Here is a 21,083-nt window from a genome sequence, read left to right as displayed (position 1 = left end):
TTCCTCCTCTTAAAAGGAAGGAATTCAGGAATAAACTTAGATTTCTTGTGTTTTGGGCCAGTGGGATTGGGAACAGTTGTGACCTACTGTGCTGTTATGTATCAGAGATTGCTGTGGAGTACTCTTGTGTATCTTCATTTTCATTTGCAGAAGATTAGTTTGCTCCACCTCCTGGAGTGCTGCACAAAATGGCTGTAAAGCAGTTCTAAGATCTCCCTGGAGAGAAAACCCTGGCTCAAGTAGCCTTTCTGGAAGATGCAGAGCTGTTACAACCAACTCTGCACCACCCTCCACAGGACAACTTTGGGCATGTCAAAGTTGGAGGGGAGGGGTGGCCATTTCTATGCAATGGCTATCTCCAACTACCAGCATGGTCTATAGGATCATAGGGGCTGGGGCATGTATTAGGGCAGCCTTCAGTGCTGCTCTTTCCTGTGCTGGAGACTGAACTGGTTAAAAACAGCACCAGAATCAGTGTGGCTTATTTCCTCTCCCGTAAGTCCTGTGCCTGGCTCAGCACCAGGGCAGGAAGGAATCAGGCCCCCAGACCTTGCCTTTACAAGACTGCTGGGTAGGGTTGCCAACTTTCAGTCAAAGAAAATGTTGATGGGAGTGCCTAACTATTAACTATTCAAGAACATTGCCAGAATTTCCTGTATATCTCAGCTCTATTGAAAATACCTCGCACATGCCTTTATCACTTCCCTTCTTGACTACTAAAATTCTCTCATTCCAGAGTGCTCCTAAATGGATATTTTCTGAACTTTAGAGAACACGGAATGCTGCGGCTGCATTAATGTCTCACTTCATTCATCCTAACCACCCGCAAATCTTCCATCACCTTCATTGACTTCCCATCCACTTTTAATCCAGCTCAAAACTGCCCTATAGTTTTCAAAACACTTCAGAGACCTACTTGCCTCCCTTCCTCTTTGATTTCATATTATTCTTTTCTGCTTCCCCCTCTCCTTTCTGCACTCTCCTTACTATATTTCAATCAGGTGCCGCTTTCACGTCTGCTACTCCACTGATAGAAGTAGGGTTGCCAGGCGTCCGGTTTTCCACAGCCAGGCCAGCTGTTAAAAGTCCGATTGGTGGTGCAGGGGGGGGCTGGAGCTAAGGCAGACTCCTTACCTACCCTACTTCTGCGCGGCTCCTGGAAGCAGCTGCCAAGTCCCTGAGGCTCCTACGCGCCAGGGAGGCCCGGGGCTGGGCGGCTCCATGCACTGCCTCTGCCCAAGTGCCCTTTCTGCAGCTCCCGTTGGCCGGGAACCGAGACCAATGGGAGATGCGGGGGGCCATTCCTGTGGGTGCAAAGGCAGCACACACTGCGCAGTCACCTAGCCACCCATGCGCCTAGAGGCTGCAAGGACCTGGCAGCCACTTCCTCGGAGTCACAGTAAGCGCTGCTGGGACCCCATGCCCCAAACGCCCTCCCACACCCTAAACCCGTCATCCCTGGCCCCACACCCAAGCCCACACCCCCAGTGGAACCCTCACTCCCTCCTGCACCCCAAACCCCTGCACCAGCCCGGAGCCCCCTCCCGCACCCTAAACCCCTCAGCCCCAGCCAGAGCCCTCACCCCCTCACACTCCAACGCCCTGGCCCAGCCCGGAGTCTCCTCCCACACCCTAAACCCCTCATCCGCAGCCCCACTCCAGAGCTCACACCCCCAGCCGTAGTCCCCCCCCCCCGCACTCAGAACCCCTGGGCCCCAGTACAGAGCCCCCTCCTGCACCTGAAACCCCTCATCCCCAGCCCCACCCCAAAGCCTGCATCCCCGCACCCCAACTGTCTGCCCCAGCCTGGTGAAAGTGAGTGAGAGTGGGGAAGAGCAAGCAATGGAGGGATGGGGGATGGAGTGAGTGGGGGGGGGGCTCAGAGAAGGAGTGTGGCATGGAAGGGGCCTCAGAGAAGGGATGGGGCAGGGGTGTTCAATTTTGTGTGATTAGAAAGTTGGCAATCCTATCTAGAAGTCTGTTCCTTCCTCCAAGAATGGAGTCACTCTCTCTTTTGAAATCCCACCTCAGATTAATATTTTAGGCTGTGACAAATACGGTAACAGGAAACCCTATCCACTTTTGACTTATTCCAGTCCTCATTCTTCTGATATGCCACTCTCCACTGCTATAAATAGGGTGCAAGAATAATTATCCACATTATAAATACATTAAATTACAGCTCTCTTTCTTTTTACTGTAGACCATCTCTTTACATCATTTGTCTTCCTAGCTGCATGCCAAATTCCATAAAGCAATTTTTTTCATTACTTTAACTCTTACTGTAAACATTTATTTTAGAAATATGTTATGAAACATGCCATGTAGAAATAGTACTGAACTCAAATTTTGATCTAGCAGTTTAAAGCGCTCCGTCTTTCATATGCACAGACTCTGGTTTGGACAAAGTTACAGGCAAAATAAATTAGGTGATCTCAGTACAGTCCCAGTGGACAGTCATAAAACCACCATATGATTTGATAAACTTGACAATTCTCCATTCAGATGAGGCCCAGGACTAGAGGAGCTCTGATGATGGGGGATAGGATTAAGATGTATTTATCCAATCGCCACTAAAGTCAATGAGTCTGATTCTCATTTATAGTAAATCCCTTTACACCACTCTGGCTGGATAAAGAGCCTTAAAGTGTGTATAAATTACATACATTTATAACCACTTTAAGGCCCTTAGTATCAATGAGAATCAGGCCCAGTCTGAGTTCTCTCTATTCACTTCAGTGGTCATTGGATCAGGCAAAATATGCCTGTTATTAACCAGTATTATTAGTGCCTCCTTTTCATAAGCATTAAAATTCCACTGCATTAACCATCACCTTCTCCCTAAAAAATAAGAAAAAGGAAAAGGATAGCATTTGCAGTGTCATTTACACATTGTTCACATCTGATTTTATAGTGGCAATTTCTTAAGACTTCAGTGAATGGACAGGACAGCACATATCTTCTGCTCCCTTACATGGATGACTAGCAAAGTGTAACTCTGATTATTGCTTATTCACTCACTTTTTAGACCAAAAAAAATCCTTATTCCCTTCATTTTTTGCAATCCCAGTGAAAAACAATAACATGATGTATTTGGCCTGCTCCTGTTAACATTAAATACTGCCTTTTTAATTTTCATTTCCGACAGAAGATATGTGACAAATGACATAGTAATTTTCCTATTCCTTCATGTTCATGAAACATTGATAATATGATTTTTACCTTCCCTTTGTTCTCAATTAAATGAAATGTTCCAATACAATTAATGCGTTCTTGCAATTTAGTTTTTCTTTAGAGGTTTCTCTTGTCTCTGATTAACAGCATTTTCTATCCATTCAGAGAACCCCCAACTGCTATTCAGAATGTTTCATTATGCCTGCCAGCTATAAATACAATTGTGAACCAATATCATTTTAATTGTTTCACTAATAACTTGTTTTAAATGATTCAACAGTCATCAGGAAAGATAAGTGCTCATGTACCCTGCAGGCTTATAGGGATGATGGTATGAGGCAATGTAACAGAGTGCTGTATCAGAATAATGAAACCGTATGTGCAAGATAATGACAAAGCACTTACATTGCTGTAAAGATAAATGAAAACAGTAGATCTTCTTTTCACTGTAATATAACATCCATTTCTATCTCCCATTTCAATCATTAGACCTTCCAAACAGATTATTGCACAAACACACATATGCAACATGTCCCACCAATAACCACATGCTTCTATCTATCCAGGCAGACGGTGAATGATGGAGTTAACGAGCTTTACAAATGCTCTTGTTAATTAACAAAAATTGTTACTTTCTCATTTGAGGGGGGCTTATAAATTAGACTTAATTACACTAGATAATTGCAACTGCCAGCTACTGTGCAACTCCTTCAAGTTCTGCTCTTTCAATGGCAAATCAACAATTGCAACCCTTGCCTATTTGTGTAGATGAATTTAATAAGCAAACAGCCCTTTTATGTTAATGGTTTACTGGCATTCATGGGTTTGGCAGGAGCAATGTGCTGGGGGAGGGTTTGCTAATGGCAGCACATAATCACATTAATTAAAATATAACTGCCATTTAAAGATTTGTAGTATGGAATTAGAGCATGTTGGGAACTGAGAAAATCAAGCTAGAGTGCATATTAGCACCATTACTCTGTGCTCCCTGCACAGCAGTCCGCAACCTCATGTGTCATAAATGTAATTTATGAGTGCTGTTTTCTTTGAAATATATGTTTTTAGTTCACTCATTAGAATGTAAAAAATTTGCAATGCCTGCTTCAGAAGGTTCAAAATAAATTCACTAAAAGCTGAGTCCCATGATCTGGCTTTAACAAATCCCTCAACAATGATTTTTTATTATTATTATTACCTGTATAATTTCTTCTGAAAATAGATTCTTTCCTTTATTGTAAATGTAAGTCTCACTATCACTATAAATACTACACTATTCGCTGTTCTTATAATTCAGTACATTTTTATTGGGTCCCTAATACGTACAGTCCTTAATTTGATCACTTTGGTTCTGGGAATAATGGTGGAAAATATTAACTGCTTTAGAGTTGGTCACAGGCAGAGAGACAGTACAGAAAAACTCTTTCAAGGCTCTTTATTAGCCAGTTTCCTGGATCCCTCATCAATTTAAAGATATGTTTTGATCCAAATCAATTCAACTCATACAGCTTCTATAAAATTGCTGAGATGTCTTTTGCTATACAGTGTAGTTACCTCTTGCTTAGATCCCTGGATTAGTTACTTGGCCACAGAGTCTCCCCTGGAGACAATGACAATCAGTTCTCCCTAAGATTACAAGGATGTGAATGCCAAGGGTCAACAATTGCAAGCAAATGAATTCTACCCCTTTTTAACACTGCACAGAGGAAATGCATTATATTTTGCATTTACAGTGGTTTTCAGTAATAAGTTACAGTTTGCAAATAGCTACCATACTATGGCATATGTGATATTGCATTATTTCCCAATATGCAAAATGAGAATTAATTGCAAAATCTTAGTTATCCCATTGTAGTAATTTTTGTAACTTTTAATGCTTTCTCCCTTTCTTCATAATATACAGATGAGAAGAAATATACCACATGTGAAACTATGACAAAACTCACATTGACTCCAGAAGGGTCAGGATTTTACCCCAGGAGATAAATTCTCAACAAGTGAGGGAGCCTACAGTAACCCCCAAACACCTGAATTTAAGGCTGACAACATGAAATTGGTGGTGGTCCCTTTATCTATTGTTATCCCCACAAAATACTGCCATCTAGCAATTCATATCTTCTGATCCTGCAGCTGTTAGAAGAAAGATGACTGTACTTTCAAAGCTGACATTGTGTGGACCGCTTTAGTTACCAGCAACCACTGAGTTTGGTAAAACAATAGGCACCAAAATACCATCCTAACTGCAGACTACACATACAATATGATGGGGGCTAATTCAGCTACAACTAATCAGGAAAGAGATCTTGGAGTCATCGTGGATAGTTCTCTGAAGACGTCCACGCAGTGTGCAGCGGCAGTCAAAAAAGCAAACAGGATGTTAGGAATCATTAAAGAGATTCCTTTATTAAAGAGGGATAGAGAATAAGACGGAGAATATTGTATTGCCCTTATATAAATCCCTGGTACGCCCTCATCTTGAATACTGAGTACAGATGTGGTCTCCTCATCTCAAAAAAGATATACTGGCATTAGAAAAGTTTCAGTGAAGGGCAACTAAAATGATTAGGCGTTTGGAACGGGTCCCATAAAGATGCTAGGACTTTTCAGCTTGGAAAGGAGAAGACTAAAGGGGGATATGATAGAGGTATATAAAATCATGAGTGGTGTGGAGAAAGTGAATAAGGAAAAGTTATTTATTTGTTCCCATAATATAAGAACTAGGGGCCACCAAATGAAATTAATGGGCAGCAGGTTTAAAACAAATAAAAGGAAGTGCTTCTTCACACAGCGCACAGTCAACCTGTGGAACTCCTTGCCTGAGGAGGTTGTGACGGCTAGGACTATAACAGGGTTTAAAAGAGAACTAGATAAATTCATGGAGGTTAAGTTCATTAATCGCTATTAGCCAGGATGGGTAAGGAATGGTGTCTCTAGCCTATGTTTGTCAGAGGGTGGAGATGGATGGCAGGAGAGAGATCACTTGATCATTATCTGTTAGGTTCACTCCCTCTGGGGTACCTGACATTGGCCACTGTCGGCAGACAGGATACTGGGCTGAATGGACCTTTGGTTTGACCCAGTATGGCCATTCTTATGTTCTTATATACTTATAAAAAGAAAAGGAGTACTTGTGGCACCTTAGAGACGAACAAATTTATTAGAGCATAAGCTTTTGTGAGCTACAGCTCTAAGGTGCCACAAGTACTCCTTTTCTTTTTACGGATACAGACTAACACGGCTGCTACTCTGAAACCTGTCATTATATTCTTATGTTATGCCCATTGTGGCTTATACCAGCCTCTTCAGCACATTCCCCAGATATGAGTTTTATGGTTGGACATTAATGTAGCTTTTGATTCTGTGCTGAGCCACAGGCCAGCTGTACTATGCCATGCTTGCATGTTTATCTATACCACAGTGAGAAACAGTTTATTTCCTTTTTCTGTGTATTTTAACTTACATAATATTATCTGACTTCCAGGCAGCTGGTAATACAAGTTGCAAATGGAGCCTCACTGAGAACTCCAGTGAATTAATTAGCATGTAGGGCAATCAAGAAAATATCTGGGTTCAGGAAAATATGAATAGTCCAGGAGTCCCCCAGCTCATCCACAAGGCCCTTCTTTCCCTGTCCCTTCACCTTTTGTTCTCTTTCCATTCAACATCTGTTTTCTACTCTTATTTTGTTAGGCTTTCTTCCTCTCCATCACCTCTCTCCCTATGTCCCTCTTGCCCTCTCATCTTTCAGCCTTCATGTATCCTTTGGTCTCTTTCCTCCTCTCATTTTCCCCCATCTTCAACATCTAATGCATTGTCACATTACCTTAGCCCATCAGAACAAACTTCTCATCATGGGTCTTTAGGCCTTTCCTGTGCTTTGTTCCAATCACAGCAAGAGTACTGATGATTATGGGGTGGCACCACATAGCACCTTAGGCTGAGAATTTTAGCTGGGCTTAAGCTTGGGTCCCCTTCAGTGTCTTCCTACAGGTTCAGAATATGTCGCAAGAGAAGTAACACTAGAACCAATCTCTGAGTCCAATTGGACTAACAAAAAACCTAATTTTATTTAACATGAAAAAATAGAGAATAAATGAAAATCAAATTAAATTGAAATACTGCACACCACAAATTAAGGGTACTGCTAACTTCATTAGGTAAGTAGAAAGGTTCGTTTTTAGACAAGGTGACGTTTGAGAAGAAACCTTACACCCTATATTCAGCTGTGTTCCTCACTCTCCTCTTACATCTCCCCCGCCCCCAATTTGCATGCCTCCTCTCTCAGACTTCCTTTTACTAGCCACCTGACCCACCTCTGGTATCCACGTGAAAGACTTTCTCCTACAGGTGACTCATACCTTCATTTCACCTGACCATTGTTGGGATTGATTAAGCATCCTTATTTCCTCCTCCTGAAAATTGCTATGTCTTGCCTTCTTGCTTTATCCTCCTTTGTTGAAGCAGTTATTTGTAGAAGTTGTCAATGCACTTTCTGCTGGGCTGTTATTTATTAATATTATCTCAATAAACAACACTAATGGCCCTTTATCTAAATATGTTAGCTCTCTCCATCAGCACTGCTCTCAATAACAAGTAGTTTATAAAGACACCATGTACATAACTTTGAAACATCATACTTTACTTATACAAAATGGTGTATCACTGATCTCTATCAAATGGGCTTCTTTGAGACAAGTAACTCACTGTCATATGTCAACACTTTGGCGTAATTGGGATTTCTGGAATGGTTGCTTATGATATAGCCTCTGAATAGCTCCAGTCATTAATATTTGTGGATCATTGACAATATATTATAATGTTTGCAGATTATTTCAATATTCAGTATAGTGTCATGATGTACAATCATAGACTGATGGATATTTAAGCGACAAATTCACAGTGTCAATGTGCATTAATTATAGTTCTGAGTATATCACATACTGGAGATATTACAATGATACTATTCAGAATAAAACTGCAGTAAAAACTATTAAGGCTGATGTACTAAAATGGTATGGACAGGAGGAAAATGGGAAGTTTGATTCACTGATTTTGTGGTGTTTATACGCGATCAGGTCCCTGAAAAAGCTGTAAAGTTTGGCCTGTTCTCCTACCATTTTTCCATGAACTAAAGCATTCAATATGTGAGTCATTCAACATCAGAGAACACATCAGGGCCTGAGGTGAAGAGCAACCAAACCAAACAGTTCTCTGCTTATTAAAATGAGTCACAGGGCTGCTCCCTAATGCATGCATGTAAAACTCTGCATCACTTCACCAGCCTCAGTGCTTAGCTGCTAAACAGCATATCTAGGTCTAAGTGGGGAGGCTGGGGGCACAAAAATCAGTAAACACTTCCCAAGCCCACACAGACATTACACAGAAGGGGCAAGATCTGGCCACGCCTAAAACTAGGACCTCCTTCTTCCCTCCTGTTATGGCAACATCCTCCCCAGCAATTGCAGATGGAAGTTTTGAAGATGTTGCTTTAGGACAGAGGTTCTCAACCTATTTACCACTGTGGGCCGCATATGCAGCTTGTTATGTGGACGCATCCATACAATATATATGTGGCCTGTGGATTGAGAACTGATTTAGGACCTATTGTATATGACTCCTTAGGTCTGATTCTGTGAGATAATGATTGTCCTCAATCTCCACAGAATACAATGAGTGTTGAGGGTGTTCAGCAACTGAGAGGAAGCTTTCCATACTGTGACGGGGCAAGGCTAGATGGCTATAGAAAAGTAGTGGGAGATAGATATATTAGCTCCAGCCTAAACAAATCCCTGGTACCAGGTTAAGTGAAATTAAGACACCTGGGGCCAATTAAGAACTTTCCAGAAGGCAGGGAGAAGGCTAGGTTGATTGGGACACCTGAAGCCAATCAGGGGCTGGCTGAAACTAGTTAAAAGCCTCCCAATCAGTCATGTGGGTGTGCATGTCAGGAGCTGTGGGAGGAAGTTGTGCTGTTGGAGAGGCTGAGTAGTACACACCATATCAGGCACAAGGAAGGAGGCCCTGAGGTAAGGGTGAAGTGGAGCTTGAGGAAGTGAGGGCTGCTGTGGGGGAAGTAGCCCAGGGAATTGTACATGTCATCTTTCTAAAAGGTCAGCTACCATAACTGATACTATTAGGGTCCCTGGGCTGGAGCCTGGAGTAGAGGGTGGGCCCGGGCTCCCCCCCACACCTTTGCTCCCTGATTAATCACTGAGACTGGGAGACAACAGAGATTGTGCAACGAAGGATAACTTCTCCTCACCTCCCTTGCTGGCTTATGATGAAAATGGCTCAGTAGGCTGTGACCCTTGTCTCTAGAGAAAGAAGGGTTACGTGGAGGGTCACAGTGAACCTCTGAGGCTAGCAAAATCCGCCAGGAAACACGGGACCCACGGAGGCAAGGACAGAGCTTTGTCACAATACTTAACAGGATTGACCTCTAAAGCTCTTATAAAAGTTATTCTTGAGGTGTAAATTGTAAATAAAACATCATTTAACTTTTCTCCTCATATGTTTAAAACATATTTTCAACTTTAAAAAAATAATCATACATCTGGGCAGTTCACTCACTGGAAAAATACCAAATTCTTGGAGGCTGCTCACTGTTTGCCAGACATGCTTTCTATGATTAAAGATCAGAAGGATGGTTTTATTTGCTTTCACTGTGTTTGATGTTATTCTTTGTCTTACAAATGCACAAAACTCCTATACCACTTTGGTTCAGCTCCAGAGTGGAAAGTAGGTGGAACTGGCTGAAGCAAGGCATTTATGCCCCTTGCATATATTAAGCTATATGCTGTTTCTGCCAACAGGGGGAGCCAGCTTTAAAAGGGTCAGAGTCCTGCACAGGGGACTCCTACCAGTAGCAGAGTTGTTCCAGTTGTTCAGGGAAATCGGTATCATTTAGCTAGCGGGGTACTAGGCTCTAAAGTACCAGAGCCCTCTACTGGTGCCACCATTTCCTTCCTCTCAACGCAGGCAGTATATACGCAGAGTTGAGCAGTTACACACCTTCCTTGAAATATGGCACGTTAATATGTCACAGTCCGATGCAATCACATCACCACCATCCCTCTACCTTCCCAGGAGTGACAGGAAGAAACAACAACCTTCATCTGGAAAGAAAATCAACACAAATCTATAACCACTCCAGCCCATACAACTGCAGTGAACCCTCATGAGAATATAACCGTCACACCCTCACACTAATGCTGTGCAGTACTAGATCAGTGGTCAGCAAGCAATGATTTACCACTCCTTATCTCATTGCCAGTGAGACCCCACCTTTGTTTGCACTACTACATCATGGTTAGATGACACCATAAGCCAACTGTTGGCTTGGCTGATCCCTCCAAATTAGTCCATATTCCCAACACGCACAAAACTGAAGTAAAAGCAGTCGTACTCCCGTCCAACATCAAATGCAGAAAAGGCTCCCCTGTAAAAACAGAAACCTTCAAGCGTATCCACTTCATCTGTGAATCAACAGAAAAACCCCCATAAAAATCAGTTTAATCAACAGATGTCCAGATAGTGAAGGTTTCCCACAAGAGCTCATAAAGATGCTGATTGTTATAGTGATGAAGTTCCTAATGATCATAGTCTTAGAATACACAAATATCTGCAAGGACGCTATCTGACATAATGTCCCCAAAACTCTACCACATGCCTCATACAGGTGATTTGCAGATCAACACACATCATGGTTCACGCTCTAGATTATATCTGTAGTCTAGAGGTGGACACAGGAAATAAAAGGCATAACCTATACTGGCTAAATTACTACCTTTTCCAACTGGGTAAGAGAAGCCAATCTTGCAAATACCCGCTTACCACCTTTAGCGGGAGAGGATCTTTGATTGGACAGCAGAGGGATGAGAGAAGTCCAAACTCATGTGTGGCAGGGACCTTGTAGACTTTGTGGTCTGACGTTCCCCATCGCAGACTTGTGGTCTCAGTCATTCCAGCCCCTTTATATGTGTTGGGGTAGGAGAGGGCAGAAGTTTCACAATTGAATGGAGTTCATGTGTTACACCAGAAAGGGTCTTCCCCAAGTTATTGGTTGGTTCATGGTATAAGCACTGGAAACCAACCTGTAACCAATTAAATGCCCGGTACATGAGACCTGCGGCAGACAATGTATAACTAATAAAGTTGTGGCCTTCCATTTAAACCTACCCCATGTGCCTGTCAGTCATTCATTTCCTTGTGCTGGTCAACAGGAAAGTGGTTCAAATACAATGATCTGCAACTTAGCTAAATTCCAATGCACCCCCAATGAAAATACATGGGCACAGCAGTGGAATACCATGCAGTAGTTACTGCCATAGGCCTAAATGCACCCTACTCCCACTATGCCTGCAGACCACAATAGTTTTCCTGCATTGATGAAGCAGGAGGAAGGAAACTGCAGCAAGGTTATCTGGACCCATGGTAACTTTTCCAACATGACTGCATGAACATTTCTGATGTAACTACTGCTGTTAATATACTTTCTCTTTCTTTGAAAATATTTCACTTACATGAGAGTTCCCTAAAAGTGAATAAAAGGGATCATAGATGCTGTTAAAGCTAATTTGTGGGTTTAATTTGAACAAAGGTTCTTTAATACTTTTTTGCATTATTTGCCCAATTCTATTCATGTCAAGTCTCCAAACTGAATGTCTTTTTCAATCTCTCTCACTTTCTCCCTGTCTTGTTTCAAGTATTTTGCATTATACACTGTCAAAAATGGCCTTTTCTAAGGCATGACATGTGCAGCCACACACTCTTAATTGTTTAGAAATGAAGCAAAGGGGAAAGCATTTGTGAAGGAAGCAGCCATGTTATTGATGTCTGCTAGCAAGTAATTCATGTTAGTGCCCTGCAAAACTTAAGAAAGAAGGAAGCAAAGCTATAACCAGTTCAGAGATGTTAGGCCAGTGATGCTTCAGAAATAAACCACGTGAAGAGTGAGCTACTAATTCAATGAGACAGAGTTTGAATTTTAATATTTTACTGAATAGGGACTCTGATTAAACAATATTCTTCCAATTTATGGTGACTTTTGTTTTGCACATAAATCCTCTCTCAGAGCTCCCATTAACATAACTAATCAAAACATTAACAAGTGATCAGAATGTAAACAACTAACAGCATAAAAGAGCTGATTTTAAAGGCTTTAAAATACTAATAACAATCAAGAAATATCCAAATTAACCTTATTCAGTAAACTGCCTCTGTGTACTCTGTAATGAATAAATGAATGCCATGAGTGCACTGTACAATTTATTCAGTATGGTTTGTATTCATCTGTCTCAATCTTTTCTTTTTCTCATTTAAAAAATATTGTGGGTAAATCTGGTGTTTATTAAAGCGGCGGGCTAATAAAACTGAGAAGAGCCAGGAAGTATGCTAGTAGATACTGTATGAGATTCTCCCCAGATCTTTGCCAATTTACCTTCCCTTTGACTTGAAACATTCCTTGCTATGTTAGCACTGGGTCTTGGTAGAGTAAGACAGGCCAATATGTCAGGTTGTTCGGGGTGGGGGGGTTGCTTCCCCCTCTTCAAATAGGTGCATCTTATTCCAGGACCTTATTGATTACGATTAAGGCTAAGATTATGTTATGGAGGTCATGGAAGTAATGGATTCCATGACTTCCAGAAACCTCCATGACATTTTCTGCTTCAGCCCCGTGTGTGGCAGGGGAACCTGGAGCTCCAAGCCACCATGGGTGGTGGGGACCCCCGCAGCTCTGAGCCATTGCAGGCAGTGTGGGGACCTGGAGCTCCCAGCCACTGCAGGCAGAGGGAGCCCCAGAGATGTTAGCCACAGTGGTAGCAGATGCTGGACCCCCCACTTCCCTTCCGTAGCACAGCTTGGCCTCTCATCCCCCAGACAGCCCCATTTTGTCAGTTATTTTTAGTAAACGTCAGGGACGGGTCACAGGCTTCCATGAATTTTTGTTTATTGCCCATGACCTGTCCCTGATGTTTACTAAAAATAACTATGACAAAATCTTAACCTTAATTATTATACTGATTTTCATATGTGATGTAGGCCTGTCTTAGGTTTTGCTGATTCATTTTTACTGTATGCCATTATGACATAAAACAATGAAAACCTGGTATGCTCACCACCACTGCTCTATCCTGTACTGTACTTTACAGGCCTGTACTGAACTTTATAGTGAGGTAAAGAAACAAAGTAAAGAACATCATAAGCATTATTGTTTCATTACTATTTTGGAGTCTGTGTGCTCAGCATTGTACACAGGGACAGACCTGCAAACATTTATGCACATGAGTAATTTTGTTGAATTTGGATTAAGGCTTTTCACTAAAACTTGCAAAAAATTATCAATCAAAAGGAAGCTTTTTTTTTTCCAGCATCATTTGATGATGATGCAAAATGGTGATCTTTTTTTACAGGCAAATTTTCAGCCCTCATTGATACTGCCCGTAATCTGGATGCTCTTGAAGATAATGGGGATTTTACCATTGTCTTTAATCAGGCCAGAACGAGGCCTTAAATCTTCAGCCCTATATTAGCAGGCTGTTAACCAGGACATGCTTGCTTCAATGTAGAATCAGATTTGGCAAATAATATTATAGTTCATTCACATTTTCTGTTCTTTCAGAATGTATCAGCAACATTCACAGAGTGACATGATATAGCTGTATCGCTGAGACTTGCCCAGGGTGTTCTGATTGCAATGATTTAGAAAGTTTTCCTTAAGAATTCCATCCCTATTCTTCATTTTCTTGGTGTTTTGCCTGCTCTACCATGGGGTACATCAAAACAGAACTAAAAGTTGGCATTGTGATTGTGATATTAGATTAAAATGAAAGATGCTGTTAAGCTGTTTGTAATATATAAGTGCTTGTTTATTTCTCTGTAAAGGGTCATAGAGAATAAACCAGTCTTTCCTTTCCACGGACATCAGTGGATACAGATTGCTGACACATCAATGCCAGCTGAGGCGTAAAATTTCCTTATGATAAACCTACTTTGACATCAGTGAACATAAAATTCTGAATTCCAAGAACTAAAATAAATAATAATGTTAGATGAGAAAATCTTAATTGCTTTCTTTTTAAGCTCTTTGTACCTTTTTATTAGTAATAACTAAACACAATAATAGGGAATAATAATTTGATGTATGATTAGATAAGTTCTCCCTGCTTGTGACATCAGTAAAATCCATCGTATTACTGCTTTATAGTCACTACAAGCCAATTCGCTATCTCTCTCTAAACAAATATGCAGCAATTATGAACAAATGAAGTCAATTGTAAAGTTCTGCTAAATACAGTTCTGCAATTAGCATTGACCATATACTGAAAGGTTAAAAAGCTTCTTATATAGAAGAACATGTTTTCAATTACTGAATTATAAATACTATGTAAATATTTCTCTTGATTCACCTGCTTCCTGATCAAATAGATGTCATGTACATAGCATTCATTTTATGTTTTATATTTTATATACCAATTTCCTGCTTTCCTTCTGAATTTCAAATTTTGGTGCTTCACTAAAACTCTTAGATGAAAAGAGATTGAAAAGACCAGGGTTGTACACTGAGGAGACAAATAAGAGTGGGCATGACAAAAGCATATAAAATAATGAATGGTACATAGAAGGTATATTGGAATCTTTCATTTTTCATGCCTCACTTAATTCAAAACTCTTAAAAGGAAGTAGTTTTTCACACAATTCATAAGTAGACTGTGGAACTCACTGCCATAAGGACTTCCTAAGGCCAATAATGTAACAAGATTTAAAGAGGAGTTTCACTTTTATATGGATAACAAGACTATCTAGAATTATGATACTAAAATACTAAAAAAGTAAATACTAAAAAAGAGTTCTGGGGAGGATATAAAACCTGATACTTCAGGGTTTATACCAATCTCCAGCTTCTAGAGGTTAGGAGAAGATTCTCCTGAGGGTTGGATGACCCCACATCTGTCTAGTGTGAGTTTTTTTCTTCCTCTGAAACATCTGGTATTGGCTGATACCGAAGACAAGATAGTAAACTAGATGGACTACAGGTCAGATCCAGTATGGCAATACCTATATTCCTGTGATGTTCTTCCATCACTGGAGAAAGGAGGAAAAATGGTTTTGAAAATGTGCTGGTTAATGGTGTGTTAAGAAGCTATAAATTAGTAGTTTAGTAGATAATACAAAGTGACTTGTTGTTGTGAATGTACACAAATATACAGAGAGATTTTATTGCAACACCACTATGTAAGTGATAAGTATGTGGGCCAACCTTGCATGCACTTTCTACAGAATATAGAGCTTATGTGATGAAACCATCGTCTGGGTCATCTGCAAGGATGAACCTGGGATTCTGGATCTACAAGTCCAAGCCTATACTGTTTGAGTTAAAAGATCAGCTCCACTAAATTACAGACTGTAGCAGATGAATAAATGTCTGTAGGTAGAGCCACTAGAACAGGACCAAGACTGACACTCTATCAACATGGGTTTCATTATCCCCTGTCACTTAGCAAAGCATCTGAGATATATAACAGTTATATTTCCTGTATGGGCCACCACCTGTGACAATACGTCTCGCTGAGCCATCTGCAGAGATTGAATCTACAACCTCTAAAACCAAAAGATTGTGCATCCACTGCTCAAGCTAAACCACTAGGGCTGTTAACTTAGAGACAGTAGCAGACTCAAATCTCTTTCTGTGGTCCAGCCACTAGACAAAGATCTACAAAGGTTTAATATGATTGACACTTGATGCTATGTGCAGTGTCATTGACTTCACTGGAAACCAGTCACAAGAGTAAGCACTATGTCCAGTAAAACATGTCTGCAAAACTGGATATTAATTATTTTAATTAATTCTTATTTTTATTCTTATTATTGCTCCATGTTTATGATTACATGAACCTCCTGAATGTCCTCAATTTATCTTTTAGAACCTGCACTGTCCAGGATTGTGCATAGCTTCACTTTTTACATATTGTTTGTAGTGTTGTTGTAGAGTTTTAAAAAAGTCAATTAGTTTAGCATATAGGAGAGAAAAAAGTGGAAGGAGAACTTTGTTTGTTAAATGTCAACCATTTAACCCTTTGCAGCACATAATTCCTGTTTACACTTACTAACAGAGAATGCTAACTGCTGATGTGACCGTTAAAGAAGCTACAACAGTAAAACTAAACAACCTTGCAATCCATTTAACAAAGTGCTTGCTGTTCTCAAGTGCAATATAATAAATAATGAGAAAAGTAGGTTAATCTGTATCCAGAGCACTATATATAAAACAGTCACAATAATATTAGTGTAGACCTACTGTGTCTTTCTAACCCTGGTTTTCAATAGTCAATGTAATCCAAAATAACTGGATTTTATTTCCTCTATTAGGCTTTTTAAAAGATTTTTCTTGGTTGTGTTTGGGAAACAGACAGAACTAATAGTAATAAACAAAGTATGGCACCAGTCAAAACATGTATGTTTGGTGAAGGTAACCATTGCTTCCTGCAGAATCCCAAAGGGCAAAGTCAGGTGGAACCATGGCCTCAGGTTATCTAGTTCATCAATAATCAAAGAAAAGTGGAGCACCCAAACTCAATGACTAGGTAACAAGTGAGTATCCTTTTTAAGCAGAAAAAGTACAGACTCACAGACACATTTAAAAACTGGCAAAACAATGAGGTGTCTTGGCAGTCTTAACTTGAACTAATGAATTTACAGTTGGGATTATACAACCACATTGTATGCTTTTACGGAAATATACTAGTTAACATAACAGGTGCCGTATCACATGGGATTTCTGTTGTCGAGAGTCCCTTCCAATAGGTTCAAATTAACAATGTGCCCATAATATATGGCACATAAACTGACCTCTTCTCCCAGGTTTTAAAATGTATTTTGTAACAGTAATGCCCAGCTTTTCTTTGTCTTAAAATCAATTGTTCATTAAAAGATGAAGAGATTCTAAAGGCTTGATTCTAGAATGCGGCTGGGGGAGATAGGTGGGTTAAAAAGATGTGGTGTTTAGCTGTGGCTTGGGAACAGCACTGGCTGTTGGGAGTCTGAAAGGACAGGAAACAGGAAGGAGGGGGGAGGAGTTGAGAGGCTGGGAGAAAGCTACAGAGGGTGCAGCAGCAGCTTGGGTTTCCACTTTGAAAATAAAGTCCTGTTGAAGCTTGTTAGTACCTTGCCTGGTTGATACAACAAAAGACAATGATGGGAAACAGAACAACTGCCCCAGAAACAATCTGAAATCAGGTATGGCCTAAGGAGGCCAGTCAGAAGACAGTTGAATTTTGCCAGACATCATGCAGTAAGTGAAATTAGAGAAGCATAGGGGAAATCATGAATGGTAGAATAAAACCCTACCCTATGACTAATAGGAATTGGAATAACAATTTTCCTGGGCAGCCATTTGTCAAACCACACCCTGGATTCCGCTGGCCTGGGCTTGGACAGAAGACTTAAGGTGGAATGATAGAGGTAATATCGGTAGATTTTATACCTTGTTTTGTAATTGAGTATTGAGCCTTCAGGCTTTACTGCATCCCCTAGAAACTTTGTGAGTCCAGAGGCGGGAAAGCTGCTGTACCCTAGGGTGTGGTAGCAGGACAGGCTGGCAGAATGGCACTCTAAGGGGAACAAGGCCAACCCAGTCAGATTGTTTGGGTTAGAGACTTGATCTTGAAAGATCTCAAAGCACTTTATTTACATGTCTTAGTTCCCTACAGTACCTCATTTTTATTATTTAAATTCAAAAGGTATTTCTCATTCCTAGCTGTTATGCCTTTGCACCACATCTTATTGTGTAGGATTGTAGCTATTTTATTTGAAATTTGATGGAAGTTTTGGCATTTCAACAAAGGGGGCCTCACTGATCACAGTTTTCACTATTAACAATTCTTATATTTATATCTTCTCAGACTTGCAATGTCTTTCTGGTCTGACGTACGTATGTTTTACCGCATAAGCATGGAATTTCACTTGCTCCTGAGAATCCTGATGACTCATTAACTGGGATATATCCTTAAATCTCATTAATGTACTCCTTACAGTAATTTGCAGACGATTAGATAAGTGTATTTTTTTTTCCTTCTGCAGCACATGCAGTTTCACAATGTGCCTGGAATGATTTTAAGTGTTGTAAGTTTTAAATAATCTTTTCCTTTCCCTTGCCCCCAATCTTTTTTACGTGCATCTATTCTCTCATTCTTTCAAGAATTTTTTTTAATTGTACAGAGTTACTTTTTAAGTGGGTAATTATTTCTCACCATGGTGCCTTTGCCTACTTTAGAGGACTCTCTCTAATTCCTTTTAATACTCACAGAATCACCAACACCACAGGATCCACTAAAGTTTTTACAGTACAGTGAACCCACTTATAGGAATAGCTCAGAAACAATGCATTTTCTGTGCACCAAATCAAAATATGCATACCTCTCCACTATCCCTGATTTCCAGAGCTGTTTCTGATTAACGATCGAAAATTCCCTCTGTTCTTCATTAAAGACTGGGATTCTTTTAAAAATGCTTATTTACGGTGGCAGTCCGAAGGGGCAGGCTATGTATTTAACTGCCTACAGCTCCAAATCTCTTTTAACATCAGGCCAACTCTGTGTTAGGTAACTTGTTCGGTGAGTGGTGCCACATTCCTGTTCTGCCTATGGGATAAAGTAGCTGCAGTGCAACATGGCTCATTTGTTCCTAGACTATCATTACCATTAATGAGCTTTACATGTATACATCAAGGAGAGGAGAGGAGACAATCACAGCTATTCAGACTGAACATTTTGTTTTCAGGGGCTGTGTCTCTGGCTTAGGATTGTTCTTTTTGAGCCAAATCCTAGATGCCTGTGCAAAGCTTAAGTAAACAGGCCGTGTGCATGGGATTTGTGTTTAAGTCAGGAGTGCAGAGTCCTGCCCCACAAAGCCTGGAACTTCACCACAGCACTCTGAAGCTGCTACTGCAGTTTATGTGGATTCGGAGAAGCTGTGGCCTCAGAGGGTGGGAGAGGAGGAAGGTGTGATATGGTCTGTTGATCCTTGTAGTCATGCTGGCCATGCCCATCTACATCCCCAAGCCCACCCCTCTATGCTGCTGTGAAGAGAGATGACACAGTGCATTGTCCATAGTGAGAAGGGCACATGGCGTCCTCTGCATGACCTCTCCCTTGCCTGAGCCCCCGAATTGTGGAGTCATGGTTATTCCACTGTATTTAGGGCCTTTTGTGCCCAGGGGGCAGGGCGGATTTGTGCTCTTTAAGAAAAATGCAAACATACACATATAACTCTGAGGGGAGCTCTCACTTGAAAGAACAGCTGATACACAAATAGCTTGTTAAAAAAATAAACTACCAGGGCACAGTAAGTTAAAGGAACTGACTTCAGTAATAGGACGTGTAAAGAACACATCATTAGAAGAATGATCAGCGCGCCTTCCAAAGCCCTGCTGAGGATATGACTTCTGCTCCTGGCTCAAATGCTAGTTCACTGGGCCACCTAGGGCCCACTTCACCTCTCTGTGTCTCATTTGCCCTGCCTGAAAATGGGGATATAAATACTGAATGAGTGTTCGTTAATAATTTGACAGCATAGAGAAGTTTTCTATAATGGACAAATAAAATATGCAAGGCTCAGTTGGGCCACTGAGGCACAGCCCCACCCAGGAGGAGTTCTTCCCAGAGCTCTCGACATGCAAGTGGAGTATACCCACTGTTACATCCTTTAGAGCAGTGGTTCCCAAACTTCTTCCGCTGCTTGTGCAGGGAAAGCCCCTGCCAGGCCATGCCAGTTTGTTTACCTGCCGCATCCACAGGTTCGGCCGATCGCGGCTCCCAGTGGCCGCGGTTCGCTGCTCCAGGCCAATGGCAGCTGCTGGAAGCGGCGGCCATTACGTCCCTCAGCCCGCGCCTCTTCCAGCAGCTCCCATTGGCCTGGAGCAGCGAACTACGGCCACTGGGAGCTGTGATCGGCCGAACCTGAGGACGCGGCAGGTAAACTAACCGGCCCGGCCCAGCAGGGACTTTCCTTGCACAAGCGGCAGAACAAGTTTTGGAACCACTGCCTTAGAGCGTATAGCATGTCCTCCCCAGCTGCACACCATGGGTGATGGGCCTACTTCCCCTTAACCCCCTGTGGTGTGAGTTGAGCCACAGGGGCCACAGGGGGCACATGGAGAGAGTTGTCCTACAGGGTCTGCAGTTGAGCATGGCTGCATCACACGGACACAAGCTGGGAGTGCGTCCCCTGACTTGTGCACCAGCAGAGCAGATGGCATATTTTGGCCATAATAAAGAAATAACCAAAAATTGGCTCTGTGTTTGGATTGCAATTTATATTGTAGTTACAATATACAGTGCATGACTCATATAGCCTTAATGTGGATCCCAGGTGTTTAAGAGCATCTTTCATTGAAGTTGCAAGTGAGCTGGGTCCACTAAGAGACATGGGGCTGGAGTGAGCCCTTTGGGTGCAGAGTATGTGTGCAATTTGCACCTTTGTGCCTGCAGACATAGATTTGATAGAGTTGGGATTCACCACCAGGACAGAGCAAATTCAAAGCCTGGGGTGGATGTTGTCCTTGAAGATGAGTTGAATCATCTTGTCTCCTGGGTGCCCTAGCTCCCCCCACTCCCGAGCTTGCCTCATCCATGTTGTGGGCTCCGCCAGAGAGCTCTATGCCATCCCAGCTCAAGAAACTTGTGGGTGGTTTGGGTTGCTGCCCCACCCCCAGCCGTGCCATTGGGACCTGTGGCCTGAGCTGTGAATCTTTCTCCTGGTATGCAATTATAATGGCTAGCACTCAACATGAACCATAAACCAAAATTGAAAACACCCTGAGTCTTCGCAAGTTCTGCTTCTTGAATTAAATTATTAGCGCCTGCTGTAAAACTATCATGATTTCTGCTGTCAGAAGCAATGTTTCAAACAGATGC

This window comes from Eretmochelys imbricata, chromosome 2 (assembly GCF_965152235.1).
Source record: "Eretmochelys imbricata isolate rEreImb1 chromosome 2, rEreImb1.hap1, whole genome shotgun sequence".
Taxonomy (NCBI): Eukaryota; Metazoa; Chordata; order Testudines; family Cheloniidae; genus Eretmochelys; species Eretmochelys imbricata.
The sequence above is the reverse complement of the archived record's forward strand: the minus strand, read 5'-3'. Positions refer to the sequence as shown.